This window comes from Macaca nemestrina, chromosome 1 (assembly GCF_043159975.1).
Source record: "Macaca nemestrina isolate mMacNem1 chromosome 1, mMacNem.hap1, whole genome shotgun sequence".
In the NCBI taxonomy this organism is placed as follows: domain Eukaryota; kingdom Metazoa; phylum Chordata; class Mammalia; order Primates; family Cercopithecidae; genus Macaca; species Macaca nemestrina.
Window position 1 is genome coordinate 128,133,130 of NC_092125.1, and position 7,961 is coordinate 128,141,090.

At 37.2% G+C, this 7,961-nt stretch overlaps 1 pseudogene; it reads left to right on the plus strand.

Moving 5' to 3' along the window:
• The first annotated feature begins 3,236 nt into the window (after window positions 1-3,236).
• Window positions 3,237-3,739, plus strand: LOC139356750 (large ribosomal subunit protein eL21-like; annotated as a pseudogene).
• The last annotated feature ends 4,222 nt before the right edge of the window (window positions 3,740-7,961 follow it).

Below are 7,961 nucleotides of genomic sequence, written 5' to 3' on the forward strand. Positions count from 1 at the left end.
TTTGCATTTTTGTAGCGATGGGGTTTCGCCATGTTGGACAGGCTGGTCTCAAACTTCTGACCTCAGGTGATCCGCCCTCCTTGGCCTCTCAAAATGTTGGGATTACAGGTGTGAGCCACCCCCCTCCACCGCATGGCCACAAATGTTAGTTTTTAAATATTTGCCTCAAATATTCTCTGAAACAGTTAACAATTACAGTTATAGTTGAGATACATCATAAAAACCTCTATAGATTCCTTTTCTTCCCATCCTAACCAGAGGTAACCATTTTTTTAGAAAGCCTTCCCTTCTACTTTTAAATATGTTTTTATTTCATATATTAATAATACTAAAGATATTAATATAATTTTTTATTTTCTTTATATTATCAATTAGATGCATCATGCACAAATATATATCTCTATTTTAAGATCACTTAAGTTGCTTCCAAATTTCAGCTAATCTTCATATATAAGAGCACACATCTCAGAGTTTCTCCCTTCTAGGTTGAGAATATAACTGAAATTGAAATTGTGGAGTCATAACAACACAGAAGAGATATTGTGTTCTGCTGTGCGGGTTCTCTACTGCACAATTTTGCATCATTATTGCCTACGTGAAGGGCACTGCTCTGCGACGTGAATGAAATTCACAATCCTCTTTGTTCAGAGTTTCTAGATTGCAAATTTTCCTTTCAAAATGGTTTCAAGTAAATATGCCTGCAGCAGCTGTATGAGCTTTCACTCCCTGTGCCTTCCCCTACTCCTAATATTGACTCCTGATTAGAAAACAGTTCCACCATTCTAAAGGTTATACAATGTTACGTGATTTATTCAGTGTATTTAATTCATAACTAGTGAATTAAATATATTTTTATGTATTTGTATTCAGATTATTCTCCTCTGAAAGTTTCTATTCCTATCATTTCCTCTATTTCAATTAAGTTTAATATAAAAATGAAGTTTTTGAGGGAATCTATATATTTCAGATAGAAATAGCTTGATAGGCACGGTTTGAATCATCCTTAATGTAATTATCTTATAAAATGAATATAAGAAATTTGGGATTGCAAACTAATATTTATGTCAATTTTTCTGTCACAGAATATATAAATCACTTGATGATAGTTATGCCACTGTATTAATCCAATTTTGGCTTGAGTAAACATTATATGTTTCTTACAAACATTTTATATGATTCTATATTTTCATACATTTAAATAAAAACACATCAACTAGTTCATGTTTAAAAATTATTGTTTGTCCTTTGTGAAGGACTTCCAAATTCTTTATAGACCTGAGATTTAAAAGATGAAATAAACAATTCTGAAAGAAAGGCAGATGAGGTTGAGAACAAGTCACCTGCATCATTGCCTCCTGGGTACTGTAAACTGATGCCCAATTATAAACAAAGGGTATAATATTTTGCAGTATGTTGTAAATGAGAGTTTAAAAGAAAATGGTTATAATGACAAGACCCTGTATTGAGCAAAAAATCTGGTGTAGTGCCTAGCTAGCAGATTTTTCTCAAGAACACTGCAACCTTGCCTGAAAAACATGTCCTTTATTTTTGTTTTCTTTAAATGGACACTTTTAATTTTTTTTTTTCTATTCATAGTCTTTTAACAATGTCTTAATAGTTACCAAAGGTGTCAAAACAATGATTTTCAACTGGATCTCTTTATGCAAATTTTGGATACATTCTTGTACAGTATTATTCATACAGATATACTCTATCTTCTTTGACTACAAGAAAACAATAGTTGATATATTAAGTCATTAAATATGCAGGTATAAGTTTAGTTTATGAATACTCCATATATTAAGAACTAATAACAGTAGCTAACACTTTGATGCTTCCATTTATGCTAGGCATGTTCTAAGTGCTTCGTATTTTAAATAATTTGATGTTTCTGCAAATCCTATGAGGCAAAGACTATTTTTCCACTATTACTATTACTACAGCCATTTTTCAGATGGGGTTTGTGAGAAATGCAGAGATAACTACTTTGACAAAATAAATAACAGTAGGTTGTAAAGCTGGTATTTAAACCCTGGCAATTTTGCTCCAGAGTTGCTTATTTACCTCTACAGCAGTGCTACTAAATTATATGCAACCTTGACATGTCAACCAATCTTTTCAATTGTATCCCTCATGTTGAAAAATCAGGAATGTAAAAAAATAGTAATATTTTCAACCTAAAACTACATGAAATTGATTTTTTAAAGTTTTATTAACTTACCTGCCAACGTATACTTGCTATTTTTCTAAAATATATGCAATTGCCCCATTCATGTATAATTGATTCCTCCCCCTTTCCTCATTTTAAAATTTTCCACATATTTCTAATAAGCTCATTGTCCTCTATATGTTCTCAGAGAGCTAATCTTTTCTTGTGTTAAGTAGTTATCAAAAAAGTATTTAACACTGTTGCCCCTGCCGGTGCGTTTATGTACAAGGCAGTGGTTCTATTGTTATGCTATAAAGTCATGCTGTCAGATGTTTGAATTTGTAGCGAAATTGTTTACCAGCTTAAGAAACTTTTGAGCTGAGATGATGGAGTTCTCTAGATATAGGATTATGTCTTGTGAAAACAGAGACAGTTTGACTTCCTCTCTTCCTATTTCAGTACCCTTTATTGCTTTCTCTTGCCTCATTGCCCCGGCCAGAACTTCCAATATTATGTTGAATAAGAGTAAAATGAGAGAGGACATCCTTGTCTTGTGCCAGTTTTCAAGAAAAATGCTTCCAGCTTTTGCCCACTCAAAAATTGTTAATTATAGATTCAGCAAAATATGTACACATGTACAAATGTACAATATGTAGACGGTAGTCTGAATACTCGTACTCTGAGGATTTAGTAACTTGTGATAGAGTGTAAGTCTGCAATTACTTTTATTTCAAAATGTGCAACGTATTTTATTCCACTTTTCATCCATCATGGCAGGTGTAGTATGTTCTCAAACATATGAAACAAAATCTACTGAAGAAATACTGGTATATATTTTTTAAAATAAATTACTGTTTTTTCAGAGTACTCTGTCAAAATTTTGTTGAAAGCATGCGGCTTAAAAAGGTGCATATACAAATGTCTCTGTAGACATTGTTTCTCATTTAGATCAAAATTTTTTTAGATTTCTTTATTATATTGTCCAGGTTTTCTTGCCTTTTACGAAAATGAAGCAATCATTATTAAAGTGTTTACACATTAAGAATATACAATCCGGGCCGGAACCGCCATCTTCCAGTAATTCGCCAAAATGACGAACACAGAGGGAAAGAGGAGAGGCACCCCATATATGTTCTCTAGGCCTTTTAGAAAACATGGAGTTGTTCCTTTGGCCACGTATATGCGAATCTATAAGAAAAGTGATATCGTAGACATCAAGGGAATGGGTACTGTTCAAAAAGGAATGCCCCGCAAGTGTTACCATGGCAAAACTGGGAGAGTCTACAACCTTACCCAACATGCTGTTGGTATTGTTGTAAACAAACAAGTTAAGGGCAAGATTCTTGCCAAGAGAATTAATGTGCGTATTGAGCACATTAAGCACTCTAAGAGCTGAGATAGCTTCCTGAAAGGCGTGAAGGAAAATGATCAGAAAAAGAAAGAAGCCAAAGAGAAGGGTACCTGGGTTCCACTGAAGCGCCAGCCTGCTCCACCCAGAGAAACACACTTTGTGAGAACCAATGGGAAGGAGCCTGAGCTGCTGGAACCTATTCCCTATGAATTCATGGCATAATAGGTGTTAAAAAAATAAATAAATAAAAGATCTCTGGGCTGAAAAAAAAAAAAAAAAGAATATACAATCCATTAAAAGATGTATTATTCAAGTTTATAACAGTGTTATCTGGTATTCAAGTCGAAATTAGATTCCTTTTTTTTTTTTTTTGAGACGGAGTCTGGCTCTGTCGCCCAGACTTGAGTGCGGTGGTCGGATCTGGGCTCACTGCAAGCTCCGCCTCCCGGGTTCACGCCATTCTCCTGCCTCAGCCTCCCGCATAGCTGGGACTACAGGCGCCCGCCACCTCATCCGGCTAGTTTTTTGTAGTTTTTTTTAGTAGAAACGGGGTTTCACCGTGTTAGCCAAGATGGTTTCGATCTCCTGAACTCGTGATCCGCCCGTCTCGGCCTCCCAAAGTGCTGGGATTACAGGCTTGAGCCACCGCGCCCGGCTAGATTCTTATAATAATTTTATTTTCAATCTATTTCATGGAATTAAATCTTTAGAGAAAAAATCTCTAGAGATGTAACTTTTTAGACAAAAAAGACATTTTTGATGTTATTTATGATGCTATTACTAATTCAGTTAACATATTCAACACTGAAGATAAAACAATTTGCAATCTATGACAAACAGTAAAAATTTTATAGAGCATTGTGTTTTGGGAAAAACAATAATTTTGCTATATTCTGAAATGTATGGAGTAGAAAGTTTTTGAAACTGGTTATTGTTTACATAATTAATATTGACACTGAAGCAGAAGACCTCTGTTATACAAAGGGAAGATATGATTGTCAAATTCACAAATTCTAAAACATGTACAGCTAGCGTGACTAAACTAAAACATTACTGAGAATAAGCTAATATTTTATAAAATGAAATAAGTGCTTCATCATGGCATGAGATGTTCAATCACTTAACTGCAGACAGCCAGTCTCTGTGGTGGTGAAACTAATCAAAGCAAGCAATTAAGTCATCATTTTTTTTTTTCGGTCTAAACCATGTTACCTTTGCTCCCACTTCCACACTCCTCTACCCAAGACATAAACACATTTTTTACATTGTGAGTATTGATATCAATTTCTTATCCGGACTTATTTTGTGCTTTATGTCATGATTACCCAATCCCTAGAACTGTGACACTGTTTCCTCTTCCCCTGTTTATTTTGTGCTTTCAAAAATGTTTATTTTACACCCAACTATACCCTTTAAACTAGACACAAAGATCTCTCTTTCAATTTCAGACACATTTATAAAACCGCTCAGTCAGCATCTCTACTTCACAATCTTATGGACCTGGCCCAAATGAACACTTGAGGCTTGTCTTTCAGTAAATAGCAACTTCATTCATCCAGTTAAAAACTTTTGAGTCATTACTAACATGTCTTACTCTTTTAAAAATGACACCCAGTATATCAGAAATTTCTATAAACTCTACTTCAAAATATTTTCCTTAGTCGTTTAATTTTCCATACATCAACTGCTGTCTCCCTGTTCCAAGACATTATCATTTCTCACATAGATTAACTCAGCAGGATCCCTTCAAATTTTCACCTTACAAAGATATATCCTCCCATGGTATGTCAGGCTTTAACCATGGAATACCCTGCTTCGTCTAGCCTCACATGCTACTATTTTCTCTCATTCTTACTTTTCTGTAACTATAATTGCCTACTTCCTTATGCAAACATGTAATGCATAGTTAAGCCTCAGGGCCTTTATTGTCAAGGTATTTCCTCTTTATGAGAGCTTCTTTCCCTGGATACTTACAGTGCTCATCTCTTCATATTCTTCAGGTCTTAACATAAGTGCCACCTCCCAAGAGAGGGCTTTTTTTCCTCTACCTGAAACTATAAATCCTACCTCACATTTCATTATACTTCTACACTTCTGGCTCTATTTTTTCTACATAGAACTTACACAGCTCTCTATAAGTTTACTTATTTTTCTTAATTTTGCTTTTTCCTATTTACTACCATATAAGCTCCATGACGGGCAATTATTTTTGTAATTTTAAAATTTATTCTGGTACTTACCATAAACATTTGTTGCATAAATGAATGAATGAGTATTCCAGAAACTCTATAGAGTTCTAGAGTGTTCCTTTATTCTCCACTGCCTCCCTGAGAGTGCCACACCCATAAGTTATACAGAGAACATGGCACTACTACATTTAAACTATGAGTTGTTGTTTACAGCAAAATTTCATCATAAAATGTTCTATTTAAAGTATGAATTGTTAGTACCAGTAAACTGTTATTTTCTATTTGTTTTGTATACATATTTAGAAACAGAATGGTCTATATTTTATATACAAGTTCTATTGTGATGATTTAAAGCTGCCTAGAATATTTAGCTAAAAATATTGCTTGTGATGCTGTTAAAGTAGTATACATTGTTCAAATTATGAAAGATTTGAACATGAAGAAAACACATGGTTTGGGAAAGCATATGTGACTAAAGACATGCTGACATACAAGGGGTCACAGAGCTAGAAGATACCAAAAGCATAGTCCCAGATAAGATGTCACTGGAAGAGGATTTATAGCCATATTACGTTTATGTAAACAAAGTAATGGTGCAAAGTGGTGTGGTGCAAAGAACGTCTTTGGGTGGTGGGAGAAGCGCCACAATTGTGAGTCATTGAACCCAATGTTGTCCTGTTAGAGCAGAAAGAAAAACCAAGCCAAACTCTACTGACCCCTGCCAACAGAGAGCTCATTTAAACCAGCGCTAGCCAGAGGGGAATCCCCAATCCCAGAGATCAGAACTTGAGTTCCTGCAAACCTAGCCGCCAATGGCTAATGTGCTCTACGTCTCTAAGTAAAATTGAAAGACAGTCTAGGCCATAAGGACTGCAACTCTTTGGTGCATCCTACTGCAGAACTGGGCCTAGAGACAGTGAAATAAGGAGGTATGCAACCTACTGAGACACCAGCTGGAGAGGCTAAGGGAATGCTGGCATCAGCCCTTCCCTAAACTCAGGCTTCAGTTTGTGGCTCCAGAAGAGACTCCTTTCTGCTTGAGGAGAGGAGACAGAAGAGTGGGAAATACTTTGTCTTACATCTAGTATACCAGCTCAGCTACAGTCGAAGAGAGCACACAGTTCAGTGTCATGAGAGCCATGTTGCAGGCCTTAACTCCTGGACAACATTTCTGAACACACCTGGGTCATAAGAGAACCTACTCCCTTGAGGGGAAGGACCCAGTCCTGGCAGCATTCATCACCTGCTAGCTGAAGAGCCTTTGGGCACTGAATAAGCAGCAGTGATACCCATGTACAATGTCAAGGGCCTTGGATGAACCTCGAGACTTCTTGGCTTCAGGTGAGACTGCATATTATCAGCTTGGGGTGGGCGCAGTGGGGTGAAAGTCTTTATGATTGGGAAAAGCAGAGGGGAAAGTTAGGGGACATTGCCTTGCACCTTAGGTACCAGCATGGCCACAGAGTGGCAGAGCACCAAATAGGCTCTTGGGGTACCAGACTCCAGGACTTGACCCTTGGATGGCATTTTTGGACCTTCCCTGGGCCAAAGAGGAGCCCACTTCTCTGAACGGTGAGTCCTAGTACAGACAGCATTCACCACAAACTGACTTAAGAGTCCTTGGGCCTTAAGGAAAACATGGCATAGTCTGGCAATATTCTCTGTGGCTTGTGTTGGTGGTGGCTATGGGTGAGGTTCCTCTGTTTTTGCAAAGGAGAGGATAGAGTGGGGCATACTGCATACTGTGGCTTGAACTCCAGCACAGCCAAAGAACAATGAAATACCAGGTAGACTTTTAAGGTTTTTGACTCTAGTACCTGAATCCTATATGGTACCCCTAGACCTACCTGGGGTCTGAGACAAGTCGCTATCCTGAAGGGAAGAACACAAACTTGGCTAGACTTGCCACTAGCTGATTGTAGAACCCCACGGCCTTGAGAAAATATAGCCAGTAGCCACAAGTGCCTACAGCAGGCCTTGGGTGAGACTCGGAGCTGTGCTAGCTTCAGCTCTGATTCAGTGCAGTCATATTGGTGGTGGTCAAAGGAGTGCTTATGTCACTCCACCCCCAGTTCCACATGTCTTAGAACAGAGAGAGAATTTGTTTGCTTAGGAGAAAGTAAAGGAAGAGAACAAGAATCTCCACCTGGTAATCCAGATAATTCTCCCAGATCTTATCTAAGATCATCAAGGCATTACCTCTATGAGTCAGCAAGAACAACAGCATTATTGGGCTTGATGTGTCTCTTAAAGCAGATACAATTTAGAACAC